Genomic DNA, 24,848 nt, shown 5'->3' with positions numbered 1-24,848 from the left:
GTTGACAGCTCATTGTCTAGGTTACCGACCACCACTCTGCTCTAAAAGCAGTGATCAGTTGAGATGTGAATAACCCTTTAAGAAATTGACCCACCTTCTAAACTACCTTGTCTCTACTGTGCATTGTAACCACTCAAATTGTGGTACCACTTAGAGTGATGGTGACGTTAAGTAAACCCTCTTGTCCGACTTCCACTGCTCTGCACTTGTCACCATTTAAAGGGAACCCAGTGTGAGAGAAGAGATCTCAGAACCCCCCGACTGCAGAACAGTTTGGATTTGGCCTGCTCTTTGCGTCACAGCTCGCTTTGATGAATTATGCTTATGCTATGGCAGCTACTGAGCTACATTCCCCGAGTCCTTTCTGCTGTTTATAGAACATTTCCTTCATTGTTCTGTTCCTCGTTGTGTTTATATGTTGCCGTTCAGATTTAACGCTCATTGTGTACTGATGGATCTAAATGTTTATCAAAAACTTATAAATCAAATGTCTCGCTGGGTCGCCCTCCAAGTCTGTATTTGATCTCCTAGCGTTGCGTATGTAGCGGCTAATGAAGTCTACGAGAGACCATGTGAAAAGGAGCTTCAGTAGTAAGTGCCCTGAAGTGTTCCCCAATGAGACTCGGCCATTGTGTCACAGTCCGGTTTTCGGCAGCGGTTATGGTCACGTGTTCTATTGTCCTCGGTTGCACGTGGACATGAATAAATTTGTGGGAATAAAGCTTTATAATGGTCGACTTATAATAACACTGACTAAATGTTTATCGGGAGGAGAATTTTAAGATGAGTCCACAGCGTCCTCAGGCCGTGGAGAAAGCATAGTAGGATTATCAGGTGTATAAATCTTCTTTAAAATAGTTTCCCCATTCTTATTGTTTGTATATTAGTTTTAGCTTTTTGCAGTAAAGTAAGGGTTAAGGTAACTTATTACACCAGGGCTTTAATATGCAGAAGCTGCAGGTGCTAATGGATGTACTTAGTGTTACATTACATACTAGAATTATTAGCACCTATTTAGCACTAAGAATAATATTTAGCAGCTGTTATAGTAATATAAGGGGAATCATTCAGAGCCAAGATGGAATCTGCATGGCCATTACACAACAGGAAAGACCTCAGTGTGTAGCCTCATCATGCCCTCATACGCCTCTTATTTATGCATGGAAATATAAGGCTCAAATTGGTATTTTATATCATGTAGTAATGGACAAAAATTGCTTTCTCATGCAAATAACAGGGGAGGCCCCTGTCTAATAAAGCTGTGTGCCCGGAGGGTCCCTATAGCTTCAGCCCACAGAGCCGCGGGGATTTTGTGTGCCGTCATTTGATGCCTCTGCACTGTATTATAGAGATATTAACTCATAGACACAATGCTTCTGGGGAGAATACCTCTGTAATAAGGAAATCTGTCAGAGCACGCTAAAAATTTTTATACAGAGATTGACAGAGAAAAACCTCTGCATAGCTCCGTATAAAACCAGAAAGATATGGAAGTACAGCAGAACCTTGTAAATTTCTAATCGCTGACCTTAGCAATGTTTGAAAGCCCCATGAACAGAACACTGGCCACACATGCGGTGGGCTTCCATTAATCCGTGGGACTGTTTTCCTCGTTCCCCGCTTGCTACCGCTGCTATTGCCCGCGGCGGCAGTGAGCAGGTGAGTACAGAGAGGCCGCAGGGAGCTGTGGGGGGGCTGTCCCGGTGATCCCTAGATCGTCCGGGCAGCCCATAGAGGGTAGTGGCGGTCTGCTACTGCTGCTCATATTCCATGGAGCGACGGCAGCAGATCGTTGCTATATGAGTCATTTGTCTTTCAACATGTTGAAAGAGAAACGACTGCAACGATCAGCCAACATGGTTCAAGTTCCGTGTAATAGGACCTTTAATGTTCCCCATTGCCCCACCTGCGGGAGATTTGAATACATGGACAGCCCCCAAGGTGTCATCCTTAGGACTAGGGATGGTCCGAAACTGCCGACGTTCGGGTTCGTATGAACCCGAACGCTCGGCATCAGATTCCCGCTGTCTGGCCGCTCCGTGCATCGGTTGGATACAGCGGGAGGACCGTCTGGAAAACTGGGATACAGCCTATGCAATGGCTGAATCCCAGTTTTCCAATCGGTCCTCCCGCTGTATCCACCCTCTCCACGGAGCGGGCAGACAGCAGGAATCATTCCCGAGAGTTCGGGTTCGTACGAACCCGAACCGAACTCGGTTCGGACCATCCCTACTTAGGACATCTGTAATCCTGGACTGTGCTACAATAGTACTGTAAGACCATTATTCTGGATAATATAATGTATTGTCCAGAATTTTTGTGGTCTGGGCCCCAGGAAAATGCATGGACCATTGAATCCATGGACATGGAAATAATGAACATCTTCAAACCTTATTCTTTGTACGGGGCAAATTTGTAAGCATGCTTCGTGACCTGTGCAGATGTTATTCTGCTGGGAGGGGGAGGCTGAGCTCCTCTTGTTTTCTCTATCTACTGGTGTCACCTTTCGCTGTAATCCTGTACAGATCACTTTCCAGCAGCCTCCTCCATCTCATCACAGACAGAACGGCAAGTCTCAGCTTAGCTTTAGTGCCCAGAGGTAAGAGTGAATACTGCAAGATTTCAGGATTATTTTCCATTATTGATAGGAAAATGGAAATTAGAAAAAGCATCACCAAAAATATGTTGAAAGATTTAAACAATAGCTGACTTCTGATTATACATTCCCTTTATGTAAGTTTTCACTTTATGTAGTTTTTCAGTTTATAACATCACCTCAGCTACATTTTACAGCACGCCTGGAGTAGCACGGTGTGGAACACAATAGGCATTGAGTTGATTCTGCTGACTCCGCAGCAGCTTTATCCATGGCACACTGCTCAATAACTAGGAGGCAGCCTGCCCTGGATATGATAGAATTCCCTTTGTTCATAGCTGCTGGAATTTCTCTACCTCAATACTCAGATGATTGTATTCACATTGGAGGAGAGGAGTAATTAACACTGTATTCTCTAAGCTTCATATACGCTGCATTTAAGGTAAGGTTTGACTCACATTTGACTACAGCTCTAGCTTTCCTGGAATCCTTAAAGGAGTATTCCGTTTCCAGATGTTTATGCATACATATAGGATATGCCATAAATTTTTTATAGATGCATATTAGACAGCAGTCCTGAGTTTTTTTTGGTGGGGGACAGTCCCAGGAGCTGGGTTGAAAATGGAGTAGGGTTTTTTATTGGGCATTTCAGAGGTGTTCTCAGATGATAATGGTGGCAGGACTTAAATGGGCACTGTCATTAAAGAAAAAGTGTCAGGAGCCAGGCACTGGCGGAGTGTGCCGCCGGCCGCTTACCAACATCGACGCTGTCCCTGGTAATCATTATGTATTACTGACTGGCAGCCATCACCACAGTCAGTCTGTAGTATAGGGCCTGGGGCTGTAGTCTCAGCTCCTATCACGCTCTGGTGCTGGGACTCCAGGCCCCATAAGTATCCTCCCATACCTGTGTTCCCTGCCAAACCTCATATCCTTAGTAAGCTCTTAACGTAGCGTTTGTTGAGACTGTTGTATTGGTTCCCTGACTTACTGCCTTACTGGCTTTGACATGTGACTACTCTTTGAATTACGTTTTTGTACTGCGCAGACTGCTAGTTGCAGAACCGGACCTCTCACCACGAGTATTTGTTTGTCTGTCTTGTCCGCGTTAAGTGCCACACCTGCACAGGCTAGGGACTGTTGACCAGTTGTCTGCTGCCGCCTAGGGCAGTCAAGGCAATAAGCCAGGGACAGCGGGGCGGGTGTCATTGCCAGGGAATCACCTGTCTCATGTCGTCCAGTTCCCTAGACCTGACAAGAAGTCTGGACAAAATTATATTATGACTCGAGGAAAAATACCCAACCCAGCTGATGGATTGCCCCATCAGGCAATAAGTGACTGAATAAGTGACTGCAGTGGTGTCCTACCCCAGTCACTGACTGGCTAAGGGGGGCAATCTATCATCCAAGTCGTGACATCGCTGCAGAAGATAATCCAGGAGCCCAGTAAGAGCCCTGGAGCAGTAAGGCAGTGCGGTGGAGGAACCGAGAGGTAAGTAGAGCTTGCTTATTACGTTCCTCCCTGCCTGCTAAAGAATTATAATTTTCTCCGGACCTTTATAAAAACCTTTTGATATGTCAGAGAGAAATACTGAAAGTTTGATCAGATTGGGTCTGAGTGTTGCGAATGCGAACAATTAGGAGAATAATCCGGGAGAAGTCCAGCTTAGTGCTTCATGTCATGTGACCTAAACAGACTTCAATGTAAGTCTATAGGACCATCTAAGTCTCAAGATGAGCGCACAGCAATGTGGTTGTCTCCCCACTTGTTTTACTGATCGGTTAGGGTCAATCAGTCGGTCAGGGTATCTCACATATGAAATGTTTTTTGTTTTTTTTTAATTAACAGGTACTCTTTAAAGTGTACTTGACAAAAAAAAGTCATAGGGACATGTCCAAAGTTTTGATCGATCAAGGAAAACAAGCAGGGAGATGCAGATGGTACCATGCTTTATTTCCCTACTGTCAATGATCTTTATTCAGCAGTCCCGTAGACTTATAATGGAGCTGCTTGGACTGAGCCTAAAACGCACTACCCCATACTACTCCCAGTTTGTTCTCCATATTGGTAAGGATCTCAGTAGTGAGACCCTGACCGATCAAAACTTTTGATGTCAAAAGTTATTTTTGATGACAATGCCCATTTTAAAGGGTTTTTAGACCAAAATAGGCTGCTGAACTATCCTTAGGACGAGGTCGCCAACGCTACATGGTGAATGAAGTGAGCTGAGTGTAAGCACCTTGCTGATCAGAAATTGATCCTTATCCTAAGGAAAACTGGAAAACACCTTTAATGTCTGTTGTGTGATGGGGAATACTCCTTTAATATACTGTACTGTTTGTATACTACTATGTTATGAACAGGAGAATATGGACCAGTCTTTGTCGTTTTGCTGCTTTTCAATTTTTTAAGACCTAACAGTCCCAAATCTGTTTTGTCCAGTTCATGTCCATATTACTGCTATTAATACACACAACCCCGCGGACACCTTGAATAATAAATCCATTAGTGACGCAGAGTGATGTACACACAGTTTGATATGGGAAGGATGAATCACAGATGAATGTACAAATGCACACACAGATTTACATTAGAAGGAGAAAGAAAAAGTCACCCCACGTGCTCAGAACATTGCCAGATGTGGCTAGTGATCTTATAACGGAGCTGACAATGTGCTCACATTATTAAATTAGTCATATGATCCCTACTGGCGCTTCTGTATAAATACCAGCAAGTTGTCCATTATTGGAACAAAGTAAAGAGCTTCTGTAAAACAGTCAGCAACACTGCCTCCATTTAACAAACATCCATTGCGTTTCCATTATACTTGTTGCCCTCATATAAGATCCACAGTGTTTTTGTAGTGGTGCCAGTAAGGCACCGCCATACAATACAAGCTAGCCCCCTTACAATACAGTTCTCCAATAACATGGCAAGCCAACAGTCTCATGACAATAGCATCCAAAATTCTCATATATCCAAGCCGGCTCCTGTTTTTGTGAAGCTACAAACTACATCGTGAAAGAAGTTCTAGTTTTTCAACAGCCGTGAAGCCAAATGTAATTTTCATGGACAGCTCAAAGCTACATGTGAATTCTGTCAGTAAGTATCAGGCGGATCCCATTACGCTCTCTCAGTTCTTCTACTAGAAATCAGTGAGCAAAAAAAAAAAAAATTGAACCATTATAATGTAATGATACCAGAGGCTGATAGCTCTGGGCAGAGGAAGAAGCACTCGGGAAAGGTCTGCATTCTTCAAGTTAAAGGTGAAAGCTGCTACTGAACCTGGCTATATTTATCTATGATTCCTCCATTACTAAAGGGAAAGTGTTTATCTGGTCGAAATGACTAGAATCCTTATATGGGTTTTCCCACCGCAAGCATTGATGCTATATCGATTAGTTATCTCATCAACGACTTCTACTGCCAAGAATAACAGAGCCAGGACACTAAAGTACAGAGAATGTATCTGTTGTTTTTTTTCCCCCCAGAGCATTGCTGCTCATAAAGGGGTACTCTGAATTAACCTATCCACTGCCCATGGGAGCAACAGTACCCATGCTTACCCACCTTGCAATTCAAAACAAAGGAGTTGGGGAATCGATCTGTAGATCGATCAAACACCCCCTCCAATCCTCAGAATAAGGCCCTTTATTTTAAATGGAGTGACAAGTCTCTATGTTGCCACTGCTCTATTTATTGTCGATGGAGTTGCAGAAGATAGCAGGTACAGTGCTCAGCTACCTTTGCAAGGTCCTACAGAAAATACACACATGCTGACCTCCATTAAAGGGACTCTGACCCCCCAAACCACTTGTACCTTCGGATAGCTGCTTTTAATCCAAGATCTCTCCTGGGGTCAGTTCGGCAGGTGATGCAGTTATTGTCCTAAAAATCAACTTTTAAACTTGCAGCCATGGGTCAAATTAGCGTGGCCTAGAGTACCCATGCCTAGCATTGCGACACCCCTCCATTCCTCCACCCCGCTTTCTTCATCACTTTAAATACAAAGGAGTTGGACCCTTGTACTTAATAGCGTTTGACAGAACATACATCAGCTCAGGCTACTGCTAAAAGTCATTTAAAGATGAAGAAAGATTTACCCCTGTTCAATCCCCACCCATAATCTAAGCTTGTGTGTAGAGATAAGCGAACCTCGAGCATGCTCCAGTCCATCCGAACCCGATCATTCGTCATTTAATTAGCTGGGGCTGCTGAACTTGGATAAAGCTCTAAGGTTGTTTGGAAAACATGGATACAGCCAATGACTATATCCATGATTTCCACATAGCCTTAGGGCTTTATCCAACTTCAGCAGCCACCACTAATCAAATGCCGAACGATCGAGTTCGGATGGACTCGAGCATGCTCCAGGTTCGCTCATATTTGTGTGTAATAGGTTTCTATTACATGAATCGGGCCGTTTGTCTGCAGCACATCCTGACTTACAGAACTCTGCGGCCCTAAAGATCATCGGGATGATCTTTTCAGAGACCGGCCGTTCCGTGACCTGGCCGGGTCACGGAACGGCCGGTCTCATACGAGGTCTGAACATAGCCTGAAACTGCTGAAAATCCTCACTTCCTGGTCCACTCTGTTCCAGTCCTCTGACCTCCCCTCCCTATTGAGACAAAGGTCACATGATCTCTGTCTCTTCTGTTGTCGGGCAAGCTGTAACACCTAATCTGTAACCATATCCACCACTGGCATCACAGTGATCACCTGGGCAAGGGTAGGCAAACATCCTCTCCTCAGTAGTATAGGGAGTAAGGAGATCCTGTTATTTCATCTTTCTCTCTCTCTCTCTCTCTCTCTCTTTCCCTAATCTATGTAGATAGATAGAGTTTCCCAGTAGTGGACAGTCACTACAAGACAGGGTCAGATACCCGGCAGTTGGTTCTGAGATGCAATGCATGCTGGGAGACGTAATTTCCCAGCCAGGGCCATGATGTATATAAAAATGAATGTCCTTTCCGAACTTATTCCATTCTTAAGATATGCACAAATTTATATAAAATTTCCAATCTAAAATAAAAAGTAAGTGCTCTATGCTGTTTAGTAGCTTTATGCTCTTCTAGGCTGCTCATTCTGTTAAGTACTGGACAGTAGGAGGAGACAAGTTACTTCAGCCCTTTACTTCCTCCCTGCTGAGAGAAATAGGGATATAGTTAAATTAATTAAATATTGTGCTGAAACAGGGAATTACAGGCTGTCTGTGTCTGTAAAGGCAACTTGTTAGCTATTAAACTCCTTATTACTGCAGCAGCATTGGCACTGATTCAAGCAGTCTCCGTCTCTCTGCTATATGAAATCGGTGTAACAACAGGTTGGAGAAGGTGGGAGCTTGTGACCGATGACCTGGCTTTAGTGACACTGTATATCCAACATGACAGACAATGATAATTTGGGGGGGGGGGGAGGGGGATGATTTATTTTGACACTGGTCCGTAGTAATATTTCTCCCCCTCACCCATGTAGGCATTAGGCATGAGACGTTTTATCTGTTTACCATAGAACATTCTCAATTGACATATACACAGATTCACAGGAAAGAAAATAAATATCTGACCACTGGGGGCCTCACCATTCAATATAACAGAGAAGTGCGGTTCAGGGAAGAAAAAGAGTGCTGCACCTCACACCTATGGCTGATACTAGTGCCCCTAGGCTAAATAAAAAACACATCAGAATTTTGTGTATGAATTGATCAAGCCATACTGCCCCATGTACCATCGTGCAGGTATCTGATACACATGGGTCCCTACATTAAGTCCACACCGTGCCAGTCAGTGGCTACCAACCCCGCAGGCATGCACAGTCAGGGAATGGGGGCCATGGGACGGCCCTGCGACCCCCATGCCACAGGACCAGACCCAAAAACACCACACCAGAACCCGGCCAGCACTGCCGGCGGAGAAGGTCGCCCCCAAACAGCACAAGTCTGGATGAGGTATTGCGCTCACCATAGCTGCTGCAGACAGAATGGGAAAAGACAGGAGGGATTAAAACCATGTGCACTCAGGTGTCTCCTGCTAATTGCGGTCATGTGGGTCTCACCAGGAGGAGTGCAAAACACCAGACACTCTGGTGTTGATTTTTAATATAGGCCAAGCGGCATTAGTATCAGCCATAGATGGGATGTGCAGCCGTTCCATTCTCTCCAGTTCGTGATTCACAGTTCTCCCTCTCTGAACAGCTCGCACTCCTTTATAAGACCCACATGACCAAAATTAGCAGGATATGTCTGTGCCCACATGTCCGGACCTTATGTCTTCCCCATTCTGTGAGAACAGCAATGGTAAGTGTAATACCATATCCATACTTGTGTCGTTTGGGGGCACCCTTCCCCGCCGGTGGTGCTGGCTGGGTTTTGTTGGGGCTTTTTGGGTCTGGTCCTGTGACATTGGGGTTGCAGGGCCGTTCCATGGCCTCCCTTCCCTGTATGTGCACGCTTTGCGGGGTTGGCGGTCGCTGACCGACACGGTGTGGAGTTAGCGTAGGGACCAGTGTGGACCAGAGGACCTACACGGTGGTACACGGGGCAATATGGCTTGATCAATTCATATACAGACACTCTGGTGTTGATTTTTAATATAGGCCAAACGGCATTAGTATCAGCCATAGATGGGATGTGCAGCCGTTCCATTCTCTCCAGTTCGTGTATAACAGAGAAGTGGTTGAGCATGCACAGTACCGCTTTAGGACTAACAGAGACAACACAGAACAGAACTCATCTATTTCCATCAGCCCAAAAGACATTAACTGGAGTGGCAAGCAGTGATCTGTAAGAGTCCCAGCAGTGGGACCTCCAGCAATCAGACATTCATCACCACTCCTGTGAATTACGGGAAACCCCTTTAATTCTCTTCCCCCACATAGTAGCAAATAGGGAATAGAGATTTGCTAGTTCATGCGGATTGCTGTATTTATTGAGGACACTTATTACTACTTGCCAGCTTGTGCTGCCTACAGGGAAAATCTTCTGGCTCTGGTGAACTCAGTTTGGCCTCGCTCTTTGATAAATCTGAATCGTAACACTTCAATTGGATATGAATTAAATTAATTGATCGTCACTTCTGTTTCACCAGGTATCGGATTTACTATAAATATAACTATACTATTAACTATATTTTCCAATGATAGGTTAAGTTTTCATTTCTAGATCTGACTATAACCTAAATGCACCATATATTGAATATATTGGAATAGTAGGAATACTACAAAAAAAAAACAAAAAAAAAAAAACAGCAATTCCTTTTATTGCAATCAAAACTGTATACTATACTATGTTAACACTAATGATGTTGGTGGAGTGTAATGTATTTTCACCGCTCGGCCCCTTTGTTCTCAAACAAATAAGCCGACACCAGGACCATCAGATGTCACACCAAATGTTGATGTTCATGGGGAGGACGGGAGAGGTAACTGTTCAGCCAGTTATTGAAGGTGTATAGGCACCTTTAGGAGTTCAATTATTTATTCTTTCTCCTTCTCACACTCCAAGCTGTAAGGGTGCTCATATACCTTGAAGTTGATGAAAGTGGACAATATCAACCGATGACCAATAGAAGACTACTGTCTAAAAAGAGGTTGGCTGTGCTGGAAATTTTTGCATGATAGTTGAGGAGGGTCTTTTGTTCAACAAAAAAAAGAATCCAACTCCCTACAGAATTCATACACATACACATGGCAGTCCTCCTCACTTGTCTATTTGGGAGTCAAAATTACCTCTTCTTACTCCCACCTCTTTCAGGCCAACTTTACCCCACTGATCAAAGAGGTTTCTAACTTACTTAACTCATGGTCCCAGCTCCCTATCTCCCTCATAGGCCGCATTAATACGATAAAAATGGCGATCCTCCCTAAATTCCTCTACCTCTTTGAGACCCTCCCTGTAGCGGTCCCTAGGCCCACCCTTCGGGGAATACAGGCTCTGTTTCTCAAATTTCTTTGGAGGCAGGGACGTCACAGGATACCCCTCTCGGTCCTTACCTCACCCTTACATATAGGGGGTCTGGCATTTCCGGACTTAACTAGATACTATCTGGCGGCACACCTCCGCACCATTCCCTCCTGGGTGTCCCTTCGCTCCTTTAAGAAATTTGTAGAGATTGAAAAGCTCTGGATAGCACCTGTCCACCCCTGCGCCCTTCTTTGGGCACCAAAACGTGCCCTACCGGATTCCGCACTTTTGGCCCCAATGACCTTTATAGGGGGCATCTGGTCCCAGTGTCGTGCTAAGTACGGCCTCTCAGCACCCTCTTCGCCTTTAGAACCCTTTCTCTACACGCCTGACTTCCCGGTTAGCGTAACTTCAGTCATGGCCCAACCCTGGTCGGCTGTAGGCCTGTTCAGGTTTTATGACTTGGTCAACCCGGTCATCAGGACCTTCCCAGACTTTTCTGCTCTCCGGGAGAAATACGGCCTCTCTCAACTCATCTTTTTCTCCTACCTACAGATCCGTGACCTCTTCCGTTCCCGATTGGGCTCGCTGACCTGTCCACGACCTAACCCGTTTGAAATGTGCTGTTTAAGGGGTGCGTCCTCCAAAGGGTTGATTACAGATATTTATCGCCTGCTCTTCCCGGCGGACCCCGCAGGACATGGTTACATGCACAAGTGGGAACGGGACTTGGGTACCGCGATCTCACACTCTACGTGGCAGATAATATGGAGTAAGGCGGCCAAATCCTCTTTATGTACCCAATATAGAGAAACCCAATACAAGTTACTCATGCGCTGGTACCATACCCCTTCCCTCCTCCACAAATTCAATCCTGCTTTCCCCAACATCTGCTGGAGATGCCAGGCTGCTCCTGGCTCGCTCTTTCATATATTCTGGGAATGTCCTTTACTCGCTACTTACTGGACGGCTGTCCGAAACACAATACAGGAGATCTTGGATATCCAGGTTCCTTTCACACCCCTTCACTTTCTCTTTAATGTCCCCCCCAAATCCATTGGGAGCCGCACAGCTAAAATGCTCCTTCATATTCTCACTGCTGCCAAATGCCTCATCTCCCTACACTGGAAGAGTACCTCTCCCCCTTCCTCGCTAGATTTGCTTACTCGGATCAGGGATGTCCGTATTATGGAGTTACTTACAGCAACCCTGAACAATACAGTTGAAAAATTCAACGCGGTCTGGGAGCCTTGGGACACGTTCTGGGACAGGCGCCCGAGATAACCCCCCCCCTTCTCCCCCTAGCTTTCTCTTCCCTTCTTCACTTTTTCTTCATCCCTCCCCTCTCTTATTTCTCTTTATTGCTCTCTCCTTTTTCTCTTTTTATTGGCAACAATGGAGGTGAGTCGTTGCTCCCGCGATCTTAGCTTATTCTCCCAGATCCGGAATGTACACCGAGGCTTCTTGCTCACCTAAATCTATCTGGTTTTGGGTGGACACCTCAGCAATAAGGCTGAAACTCACCTTCATTTTTGCTGCGGCTGGCTCTTCCCCAACTTCAGCCTGGCCCATATGCTAATTACCTGAACTGCCTTCTCTTATTTGGGTGGCTTCACCCTACTTGTATGGCAATATGTTGTTTAATGTCATGCATATTTTTGCTATTCTCTTTTCATGTACCTTTGTTTGGTTCTGTTTATATTGAAAAATTCAATAAAAAGACAATTTATAAAAAAAAAAAAAATAATCCAACAAGCCCAACGTTGTCATCGAAATAAAGACATCAGGAAGAAATGACCATCAAAAGGGGTCCTTTAGAGATGAGCGAACCTCGAGCATCTGATTGCTGGTGGCTAAAAAAAACTGGTTGCATTCGTAAGAGCCCTATTACATGGGACAATTATCATGTGGAAAATCGTTATATCGTTTGAATTTAAACGATAATCGTCCTGTGTAATTGCAGGCAACGGTCGAAAAATCTTTTGTTGATCATTGATTTACATCTGACCCTAAAATAAATTTGTTCGCAAGTAGTTCACTCTAATTTCACAATCGTTCAGTGTAATTGCACATTGTTCCTTCTTTTGCTAGGATCAGATGGAGTAAACGATCGTTATAACGATCATAACTAGCGACTACTGTTCTGTGTAATACGGTGAACGATTTCAGGTTAACGATAATCTTGTTTACTATCAATTATCGTTAATTGTTAAAAATCGCTTCGTCTAATAAGACCCTAAGGCTGCCTGGAATATATGGTTACAGCCATAGCTGTATTCATGTTATGCAGGGCAATCTAGGGCTTCATCCAACTTCTTCAGCCACAGGTAATCAAATGCCGCATGCTTGGGTTCGGAAGCGTGCACAAGCTTTGCTCCTTTCTAGTATAAGTTTTTTTTTAGGTTAGCTGACCCCACTGCCATTGGTGGGTTTGGCCAACAGTATAAGATGTATTTGGGCCTCCTGACTCTCCACCGGCAGACGATATTGATATACAGGTGATGTATACACAAGACTGTTTCAGGAACACAAAGAAAGTATAAAAGCACAGGAACTGTGGGAAAGTTCATTCCCCTTTTACAATCATCATTCACTTCTAGGTATAGTGTTCCTTTAAGTACCAGAACTAGCCCATGGATGTGAGAGAAAGGACATTAATCCTACATGTCAAATATAGTGTACTGTTCCAATGATTAATCTTCTTTATGGTTTTCCCTTGTATTGTAGAGTCCAACAGAGGAACAATGATCCCACAGGAATGATTATACTGTCAGGCCGCCATTGTAGAAATTCATTAGTATTTTGTCACTCAAATGTACTAGAATTGTATGAACAGGAGAAAGAGAGAGATGGTACCATACAGGTCCTACCTGCTAAGACTATAATCAGCAAATGTAAAAAAAAAAAAAACGATGCTCATGTACAGATACTACACTGTTATACATACTATTGTTGACAAAAGGCGGCCAAAAATTGTGGTGCGCTATAAATACCTGATCCGTGTCGACCGACCCCGTCCGCCATCTTCTTCAAAGACGTCATCTTCGGAAGCCCGCTCCTGCCGGCCCCCCTCTGCCATGTCATAACTGTGCTCAGCCGGGATTAGCTGAGCACAGTTATGCTCAGCCAATCGCGGCTGGGCAGCTCATGACGCTGCAGAGGGGGGCCGGCATGCGGGACGGCTGCAGCGAGTCGGCCGGCCTCCCGAAGATTGCATCGACAGAAGACGGGGGTCGACACGCATCAGGTATGTATAGCGCACCACACTTCTGGGTACACGTGCGGGGGTGGGGGGACACGGGAAGGGGGCAATTCACAGACATAACATACATCACAAAGTTGTATAACTTTGTAATGTGTGTTATTCTGTGAATAATTGCTGAGAGCCACACTACCCCTTTAACTGCAAACCACACCTGAACTGGAGCCAAGAGTGGTGCTGTCTCTGGAAGAAAGTGGCCATGTGTTTCTAACTGTGGATAACCCCTTTAAAGAAAAAAATTACCACAATTTTTTCTTATCTTTCTAGTCAAAATGAAAGAGTGTTTCATTCTCATGTACGGCTCTGACTGCCTTATTGAAAAGACCACAGTCCAAACCAGAAAATACACCAGTTTACCAGCTTGTTGGCAATGTAAGCAATTATCCAAAGAACATATATATGGTGTCATAGTTAAGTTGATTAATCCAGCACCTTCATCCTACTATATAAAAATCAGGCAATCCTCGACACATGCGGTTCATTAAGAAAACAAATGTTTTCCTTGAAGAGCATGCATCATATTTGAAACATGTAGAATTATTAGATTTTTTACAGTGGGATGATGGTTATATTTTTGTAAGAAGCTAGAAAGTAAATACATGGATTAATAAGGCATGAATATTTTTTTTTTTTAAAACAGTATATGGAGAAAAATGTTGGTAGATATGATGATATATGAGCTTTCACTGCATGACAGCTTAATCTCTGATAATACAACACAGGCGTGGGCCAACATATTCACTCTTCCGTCTTATAAAATCTTCATTTTAATGCATAGGCAAAAACATATATACACACATGGGAAATGCACCTGACACATTTTGAGTTTTACAGATTCTTAATCATAGTGTCACATCTGTAGGGGAACAGTAAACTCTGAACTGAGCCTAGCCCGCTGTTCCTGCCTACTTTGACGCTGTGCCCTATTGGTAGCCCCCGGATGGGTGACGGTCCCTACTATTACTAGGTGCACAAGCAGTCAGGCAAGCAAAGTTAATGTCCGAGTCAAACTAGAAGGGTACGTTAAGAGCCAAATCAGCACATGGAAGAAATGACCAGGATGAAACATCAGAGACAAAACAGAACCAAGGCAAAACCAGACAGCCAAGAGGACATGTACAGAAAGAAACACAATCCAAAGGCAGGTCCAGAAAACATGCACAGGTTCAAAGAGAAAGTACAGTAGAAATGTTAGTAAAGCTACACAGACAAAGTTATGGATGTCTACTATAAGCATCCAATCAGTCCTGAAATCACTAGGAGTGGCCTGGCGCACACACTCCGTCAACCAAGTAGCTGTCTGGCGCTGATGTTAGCAGAGCGAATAGCGGTAGAAACCCCTCTACATGACCAACTGGGTGAAGAAGACATTGCGGGTGCGCAGGTAAGTTTCTCGCACATAGCCCATTATAAAATATAAATATTTTTTGCTTTTGTTTTACTGTGTGTGAACATAGCCAAAGCCTCTGGAGGTAAACAGCAAAGTTTTCTTTAACCGCCACCAAGCTGAGATCTTTATATTATTAAAACTATATTATATGTCGTAGTAAGAACTTGCATAACCTCTCAATATGCGGTGACTTTTGTTCTTACTATATTGTTTATAAATGAATCCAAAGAGGCTATGAACAAAAAAGCAGAAATTACCCTACAAGTACATAAAAGAAAGATTTTCTAAAGAAACAATCACAATCATCCACAAAATGAATTCTTACCCCATCAGGACAACCCATAGGAATATTAGGGCCTATGGCGGTATCCATGTTTCCCAGGCATCCTTAGGGCTTATTCCTATGTCCTGTATATTATGCCGGGCAGGGAAACACTTCATTACGGGGCATTCCCGTCTGTAGCCTCTATAATATACGGGACGTGGGAATAAGCCCTTAGGACTGCATCTAACTTCTTCAGCCACTGGTAATCCAATGCTGCACACTTCAGTTTGGACTCTTAATGTGCTCGAGGTTCCATCATCTCTAACTATGACTACTGTAAATGTGTAGAAGACGACAAAGCAATCTGCGAAGTCCTAGGTTAGGGTATGTCTGGTCCATACATGATGACAGTATTGACACAGTGGGAAGATTGATGGTTATAGATGTGCTCCACAAGGGAAGAATATTTGGAGGAAGAAGAAACATTCTCACAGTATCTATCCAAAGTGTTGACATATGCCCTATGAGTTCTACTAAAGGAGCAGATCAATGTGCTAAAAGGTCACTTCCCTTAACTAACAATAACCTGAGTGTTAAATAAATTCAAGATTCCATCTGTAGAGTAGAGAATTGAAATGTCAACCTTCCCTACGCACAGTCATTGTTTAAGCGACCATACTAATGGATATTCTAGTCATACATAACATCAACGTCTAGCTTGGAACACCAAGGTAATTCAGTATATACTTGGATGTATTAGAGAATACATTGAGAAATTCATCGGCACAAAACTTTGACCCTAAGAAACATGCTGTCACAATAATGCATCCTGTCTCATATTTAGAAGGGAGTAAGAGTATACTTCAAACACTTCTATCTAGGAAGCCATATCCCCGATCCTAGTGTTAGTATGTATATCAGGGATGGGGAAACTTCAGCCCTCCAGCTGTGACAAAATTACAATTCCCACCATGCCTGGACAACCAAAGCCAAAGGTAAGACGGAGCACTGGTTTAAGAGGTTGTTCAGCCTCCCCCTCTTCTACTTTGTCCGCCATTGGTTGTGGCAATACTTCACTGTAAGCATCATACACGTCCTATTACATAGAGCAGGACCGCACTTACCAAGCCTATGTCATGGCCAAGTAGGTACGATAAGAGCTCCATTCATTGCAGGATGATTGAAGGAATTTGCTAGCCCCTATCCTATGAGATACCCCATTAATTCTTTTCGTTTCTGGTCGACAGGAACCTTAATACAGTAGAAATGTTCCCTCATGGAAACCTGGCAGTCAAAGAGTTGACCATCCAATGTGTATGGGGCATCTTAAGGTTTCTGATAACATCTGTCAAGGAATAGAACATGTTATATTGTAATATGCCCCAATCCTTTTCTCCTGAAAGGCAGTAAGTGACTGCTCAACTACTCCCGCAGTAGCTTTCTCCTCTCTCCTAATTCGGAACATATGTATGCTCAGCTGAGCCAAGTATGCATGTGTATGGGAAGGGTGAAGGGTTGAGATAGTTGTCGTCCTGACAAATGTTCAGCTGGAAGCCATCCAATGATGGCTTATACTCATTAATCACTGGTCAGTGGGAGCTAAGATGCAATACCCAACCACGGCCATTACAAAGTGAATAGCGCCAACAGCATCTGGCACCATTTACCATACAGATACAGCCATGGCAGCCCTGTTGAGTTGTTGATCAGTGGGTGGGCTGGGTGTCAGCAACCCTGCAAATCTATTGATGGTCTATCCTGAGGAGACAGGAGGGGTAGGCTATTTTCAGACTCCTCTGGCAGCAATTCATCTCTCCAAGGACAATAAGATTGGGCAGTTGAAATCCAACATGCTTGATCCCTCTCTTGATCTCTTGATCAATGGTCAAGAGGCCCTCATACACATTAGATAATTAACAAGTCTGAGCAAAGTAGATGAGTTTGGTCAACTTTTCTAATGTGTATGGGACCCATAAAGCAAACCTTACATGTCCCGTACACTGTTATTTTGAGAAGCACCACAATACAATGTACATAACTCCCAATGAAATCAACAGATGTCCCTTGACTGCAATGGATGCTGGTGGTCCTCCTCCAGAGAAGCGTGCCTGATGCAGCTTCAGAGAGATTTTCTTGGGCCATGCTTGATCCAACACTCAGATTAAAATAAAAGATGGTCCCCTTCACTATCCCAACCTACCAGGACAAAGAATTTCACAAGGTTGCCCTACCCAAATATCAGACTTTGGCATTCTCCCATTCTTTATGACATGAAGCATTCTCAATTGGTCAGGTATAGGTGGTTATAACTACAGGTATTTGTCTACTTTCAGGGTCAGCAACACAGAGGCGGTGAAAGCATTGTGTCTACTTAGTGATGTCACCATTCAATCGCATAACAGCCTGCTACATGGAACGCATGAATACACTGTACTTACTGTGCGCAGACAAACTGGAACTAGTGTCTGTATACATATGGATATATTTCCAGAAGACATCAACATCTACCTTCCCCTCCTTCATTAACCATTCCCCGCTCCACCTCCTACAGAACATGCCATCTTTCATGTTTTCTAATTGAAAAAAAAAATTCATTTGCAGGAATCCAGCTCAAGGGACAATGTGCTCCCCAGATATCTCCCAACATGCCCTAAGAGGACTTGCTCCACCGCCATGTGGTTACTTCATCAACCATACTGTGTCACTTGTAGGAGCACATCCTGAATGTGAACACATAGCATTGCCTGACATCAATCCGATGACTCCATTCCACTCATTTACCTGCAGTAAATCTGCACAAATACATCCTCTCTCCTCTATAATATATTCCCAGCACTCCACTATGTGTCTGCAGCAACCCTACAGCTCTGTAATGTCATCTTCTCTAAAATATTCATCACTAGCTATGAATCCCCCAAACTATTTCCATATAAATGAGCCATCTTAGCATGATAATAAATCGCACATGCCAACAATTTAATATATATAATGATACGTATCTTTACCATAGGGATCAATAGTAATCAATGCGCTCAGGTACAACAAAACAGATATAGGCAAAATATCATGCATTTGTGCTCCGTATCTAGAAACTGCATATGGGGACGGTAACCTATGCCATGAGGACAGACTACAGGTCCCATCATGCTCAGCACGGGGGTCACACATACATAGGAAGTTGTGGATCAGCTGGAGCATTGATGAAAATGGTGAATATAAGAGAGCGTGCCTCACCGTCTTCTATCACGGAGCGTGAATGTAAACAGTGACAGTGATCCGTATCCCCGTAGGTGCAGGCCGGTGGTCTACATTAAATAGAGTGCGAGTTCTGCAGCACAGAGGGTCTATGCACTTGAGAAATGGTGCAGTGCAATCATCCGGTGTATGTGAACCACCTTAAGAATGTACAGTACATAGCAGGACCGAAATTAGGCAACTTCTTGCTAATCCGCTGACTGCAATAGGGAAGCTATGGGGCTTCTCGTGGTGTAAACAAGTGTAAATGTAAATGCAGAAAACAGAGAGGGAAGGAGTGATCCAGCTGCGGCAGGATGCTCTCCAGCTACACATTTCCTCTGCTGCTAGCACGCTGCTCAATTCTTTCCTGAGCATCTTACTAGTACAGCCGCTGGCTAAGCACAAGGATTCCAAATGTTTAGCCTTTTGTCTTAAGGGCTATGAAACAGCATATGAATTGTAAGAAGCGAAGGGGGGGCGAGCAAAGCAGAGGGGTCCTACCTTGCAGGGGAAGATGTTAGCGTTCAGGCTGCATCTGTGACAGTGCCTGTCTCCTGGAGAAAACCAATTGAAAGGGAATCCTTTGTTGACTGTCTATTATCTGTGGTGTGTGGTTTCTCCTTATAGGGGAGAGACGGTAGCAGCAGTGGCTGCTGAGAGACAGGAGGTGTGTAAGGGGTATATCTTATTAAAATCCATTCACTCCTAAGAGAGGGGCCTCGCGTTTAATTAGGGGAGGCGATGTATAGGAGGAGCTATGCAAAGCTATATACTAAGCAGCAGGAGGAGTTACAGAGGGGTTATAGCAGGTTATATAGTATGGGGATATGGAGTAATAGGGGGAGGTTATATATACTAAAAGTTGGTACAGGGGGAGGTTATATGGCATAAGGGGAGGAGATATAGGGGGGTTATAGGGAGTAATAGGAGATATAGGGGGATATATGGAGTAATAGGAGGAGATATAGGGAGGTTATATGGAGTAATAGGAGGAGATATAGGGAGGATATATGGAGTAATAGGAGGAGATATAGGGAGGATATATGGACTAATAGGAGGAGATATAGGAAGGATATATGGAGTAATAGGAGGAGATATAGGGAGGATATATGGAGTAATAGGAGGAGCTATAGCGGGGATATATGGAGCAATAGAAGGAGATATAGGGAGGTTATATGGAGTAATAGGAGGATATATGGAGTAATAGGAGGATATATAGGAAGGATATATGGAGAAATAGGAGGAGATATAGGGAGGATATATGGAGTAATAGTTACATAGTTAATACGGTTGAAAAAAGACACATGTCCATCAAGTTCAACCAAGGAGGGGATGGATACAGGGAAGGGGGAGGGGTGATAGGTTCTATACATATGCCTTTATATCATTTTGGTCTAAGAACTTGTCTAGGCCGGTTTTGAAGGCCTCTACTGTTTTTGCTGTGACCAGATCCTGTGGTAGACTGTTCCACAGATTCACAGTTCTCATGGTAAAGAAGGCTTGTCGCCTCCGGAGACTGAACCTTTTTTTCTCCAGGCGGAGGCAGTGCCCTCTTGTCTCTCCAGGCGGAGGCAGTGCCCTCTTGTCTCTCCAGGCGGAGGCAGTGCCCCCTTGTCCTTTGAGGGGGTTTTACCTGGAACATCGTTTCCCTATATTTCTTGTAGGGGCCATTTATATATTTAAATAAATTAATCATATCTCCCCTTAAACGTCTCTTCTCCAGGCTAAACAAATGTAATTCTTTTAATCTCTCCTCATAACTAAGATGCTTCATTCCCCTTATTAGTTTAGTTGTCCGTCTTTGTACCCTCTCCAGCTCTAGAACATCCTTTTTATGAATCGGGTTCCAAAACTGGACAGCATACCCCAGATGAGGCTGCACCATAGCTTTATAGAGCGGTAATATTATATCCCTGTCCTGAGAGTCCAGGCCTGTTATATACATGACAATATCCTGCTGGCCTTAGAAGCAGCTGACTAACACTGTGTGCTGTTCTGTAGTCTATTATCTACAAGTACACCCAGATCCTTCTCCATCAGCGACTCTCCCAGAGTAACTCCCCCCAGGACATATGATGCATGTGGGTTATTCCTCCCCCAGGACATATGATGCATGTGGGTTATTCCTCCCCCAGGACATATGATGCTGCAGGTTATTCCTCCCCCAGGACATATGATGCATGTGGGTTATTAGGACCCAGGTGCATAACTTTACATTTATCCACATTGAACCTTATTTGCCAAGTGGACGCCCAAACACTCAGTGTGTCTAAGTCATCCTGTAACATCTGCACATCCTCCATAGACTGTACTGTACTATAAAGCTTGGTGTCATCTGCAAAGATAGAAACATTGCTGTTAATTCCATTCTCAATATCATTAATAAACAAGTTAAACAGAAGAGGGCCCAGTACTGACCCTTGGGGTACACCACTTATTACCGGGGACCATTCGGAGTAGGAATCATTGACCACCACTCTCTGGGTACGATTATTAAGCCAGTTTTCAATCCAGTTACACATTAAACTTTCCAAACAGATAGGCCCTATGCACACGTTCAGTATTATTTTCTGGTCCTGAAACAACCCGTGAGAAATTGCGGATTGGACATCCGTATTCCATCCGTTGCTGGACCAGACTGAGCAGTGAATGAATGGCAGACCCCCTCCTGCGGCATCATCAGACCTCCTCTGCGGCGGCATCAGACCCCCTCCTGCGGCGGCATCGGACCGACCCCCTCTGCGGCATCAGACCCCCTCCTGCGGCATCATCAGACCTCCTCTGCGGCGTCATCAGACCCCCTCCTGCGGCGGCATCGGACCGACCCCCTCTGCGGCATCAGACCCCCTCCTGCGGCATCATCAGACCTCCTCTGCGGCGGCATCAGACCCCCTCCTGCATCATCAGACCCCCTCCTGCATCATCAGACCCCCTCTGCGGCATCAGACCCCCTCCGGCGGCATCAGACCCCCTCCTGCGGCTGCATCAGACCCCCTCCTGCGGCGGCATCGGACCGACCCCCTCTGCGGCATCAGACCCCCTCCTGCGGCATCATCAGACCCCTCCTGCGGTAAGGATGCGATCTCCTATGCGATCCTCCTGTGCCGTTCTGCCTTCAGTGCTCTTAATTGATTCATTGATACTTTCCTAACCACATAGTAAACACCAATTTATTGAGCTAATTGGTAATGATGATTGGCAGCTGGGCTACAAAGGTACAAGTACCAATTACCTCAATAAATTGGGGTGTTGATTGTAAACACCCCAATTTATTGAGGTAATTGGTACTTGTACCTTTGTAGCCCAGCTGCCAATCATCATTACCAATTAGCTCAATAAATTGGTGTTTACTATGTGGTTAGGAAAGTATCAATGAATCAATTAAGAGCACTGAAGGCAGAACGGCACAGGAGGATCGCATAGGAGATCGCATCCTTACCGCAGGAGGGGTCTGATGATGCCGCAGGAGGGGGTCTGATGCCACAGAGGGGGTCGGTCCGATGCCGCCGCAGGAGGGGGTCTGATGCAGCCGCAGGAGGGGGTCTGATGCCGCCGGAGGGGGTCTGATGCCACAGAGGGGGTCTGATGATGCAGGAGGGGGTCTGATGATGCAGGAGGGGGTCTGATGCCGCAGGAGGGGGTCTGATGCCGCCGCAGAGGAGGTCTGATGATGCTGCAGGAGGGGGTCTGATGCCGCAGAGGGGGTCGGTCCGATGCCGCCGCAGGAGGGGGTCTGATGCCGCCGCAGAGGAGGTCTGATGATGCCGCAGGAGGGGGTCTGATGCCGCAGAGGGGGTCGGTCCGATGCCGCCGCAGGAGGGGGTCTGATGCAGCCGCAGGTTCAGACTGAGGAATTCTCGCGGGAAATGTCCGCGAAATTCCGTCAGCTGTCCGCCCGGAGATCCGGAGAACTATAGATCCCAGCACTTCTATATACTGCTGTGCACAATAGGAGCATGAGTTATCCATATTTTTCTACGGAAATACGGATGCCAAACATGTTGCAATCCGCAAACAATCCGTAGACAATTGATGTCAATGAGAGCATCCGTGAAAAAATCTGGGTCCGCACCGGGTCCGCACTAGAACATGTCCTTTTTTTTTTACGGATTGATTTTCATCCATTTCTGCTACTGATCGTGTGAATAGCCCAATAGACTTCAATGTGCACTAACTCGGATACGGAAATACGGATCCGTAAATTACGGAACGTGTGAATAAGGCCATAGACTTTAACTTACCCATCAGACGTCCATGAGGAACTGTGTAAAACGCTTTAGCAAAATCCAGGTACACGATATCCACAGCTGCGCCCCCATCCAGGCTTCTACTCACCTCTTCGTAGAAACATATTAGGTTGGTTTGAAAGCTTCTGTCCTTAGTAAAACCATGCTGGTTATCACTTATAATACTATTACCCACTACATATTCCTGGATGTAGTCCCTTATAAGCCCCTCAAATAGTTTCCCCACAATGGACGTTAAGCTTACAGGTCTATAGTTACCTGCGGAAGTTCGAGAGCCCTTTTTGAAGATCGGCACTACATTTGCCTTACGCCAGTCCCTCGGCACAATACCAGTAAGCAAAGAATCACTGAATATTTCATACAAGGGTAGAGAAATTACAAAACTGAGTTCCCTAAGAACTCTGGGGTGTAATCCATCGGGCCCTGGAGCTTTGGTTACATTAAGTTTATTTAATTTATCTTGGACCATATCTATAGTAAACCAGTTCAGTACATTACATGTGTTAGCAGCACTGGCCCCACCCACCTCAGTACTGGCCCCACCCACCACAGCTCCATCCACTTTTGTATATGCAGAACTGAAGAACCCATTAAGTAACTCAGCTTTATCCTGATCCCCAGTTATTAACTCCCTGTCACCATTATTTAGGGGTCCTACATGCTCTGACCTTGGTTTTTTTGCATTAATATATTTGAAGAATTTTGGGGGGTTTCTTTTGCTATCTATGGCTACCTGTCTTTCCTTGTTAATTTTTGCTGCTTTTATTACATTTTTACAGGTTTTGTTGACTACTTTGTAATGTTTAAAGGCTAAAGCTGACCCCTCTGATTTGTATTTTTTGAATGCCCCTTTTTTTCTCATTTATAGCCCTTCTAACTTTGGATGTAAGCCATGTGGGATTTGATTTTAACCGTTTATATTTGTTACCCATAGGAATATATTTGGCAGTACAGTTATTTAATGTGGATTTGAAGATTTCCCATTTATTAGCTGTATCAGTATGTGACAGCAGCCGCTCCCAGGCTATGCCCTGAAGTTCTGCCCTTAACCCAGGAAAATTGGCCCTTTTAAAATTAAGAGTTTTTGCCCTCCCAACATGTTTTTCTTTTCTACACTTTAAGCTAAAAGTCACTATATTGTGGTCACTATTACCCAGGTGTTCATGGACAGTGACATCCCCAACCAGCTCAGCGTTGTTAGAAATAACCAGATCCAACAAGGCATCACTTCTAGTTGGCTCCTCCACAAACTGGCCCAGAAAATTATCCTGCAGGAGGTTAAGAAATTCCCTCCCCTTTGTCCCCCATTACCACTACTGTCCCCTCCCGGGCAGCCCGCTCTATTTGTCTATTCAACTGGCCATCTACCTCCTCAGTAATATTGGGGGGGGGGGGGGGGGGTCTATAGATTACACCAAGAATAAATTTTTTCACTCTTTACCTCCTTCTGTAGTTCTACCCACAATGCTTCCACATCATCACAGTCATCGCCCACTATTGCATCTTTTACACTCACTTTAATATAATTTCTGACATACAGACATACTCCTCCTCCCCTTCTGCCCACCCGGTCCCTTCTGAACAACGCAAATCCCTGAATATTGACAGCCCAGTCATGTGAGGAGTCCAGCCATGTCTCAGTCACACCAACCACATCAATGGACTCCTCCAGAACCAAGGCCTCCAGCTCCCCCATCTTGCTGGCTAGACTTCTGGCATTAGTAACCATACACTTTATATTACCATCGAGTTTAACCACTTCATTATAAGAAATGGGATTTATTACTGTGCTGTGGCTACAATCATCCCCACTGCTCATATGCAACATATGGATCTCCCTATCCACTGCTCTTATCCTCCCCCCACAGGACCCTTCTCCTCCCACCTCAATGTTCTGTCCCCTCTCTAACCTATCCACCACTATATTACACACTACATTGTCCTCCC

General features: G+C 44.7%; 1 protein-coding gene across 2 annotated transcripts in view; it reads right to left on the bottom strand.

Annotated features, from left to right (window-relative positions):
* Positions 1 to 24,848, bottom strand: part of PDE4A (phosphodiesterase 4A) — a 570,117-nt gene that overhangs the window by 506,219 nt on the left and 39,050 nt on the right. Inside the window, exon 1 of one of the 2 annotated variants that reach the window (XM_069946412.1) lies at positions 19,156 to 19,207. The exons of the other annotated variant lie outside the window; for it this stretch is intronic. The gene's annotated coding sequence lies outside the window, so the exon portion shown is untranslated. Of the gene's footprint in view, positions 1 to 19,155; positions 19,208 to 24,848 lie in introns of those variants that run through there. 2 annotated transcript variants of the gene reach the window in all.

Source organism: Dendropsophus ebraccatus, chromosome 1 (genome assembly GCF_027789765.1).
Source record: "Dendropsophus ebraccatus isolate aDenEbr1 chromosome 1, aDenEbr1.pat, whole genome shotgun sequence".
In the NCBI taxonomy this organism is placed as follows: domain Eukaryota; kingdom Metazoa; phylum Chordata; class Amphibia; order Anura; family Hylidae; genus Dendropsophus; species Dendropsophus ebraccatus.
This window is presented reverse-complemented; position numbering and strand designations above follow the sequence as displayed.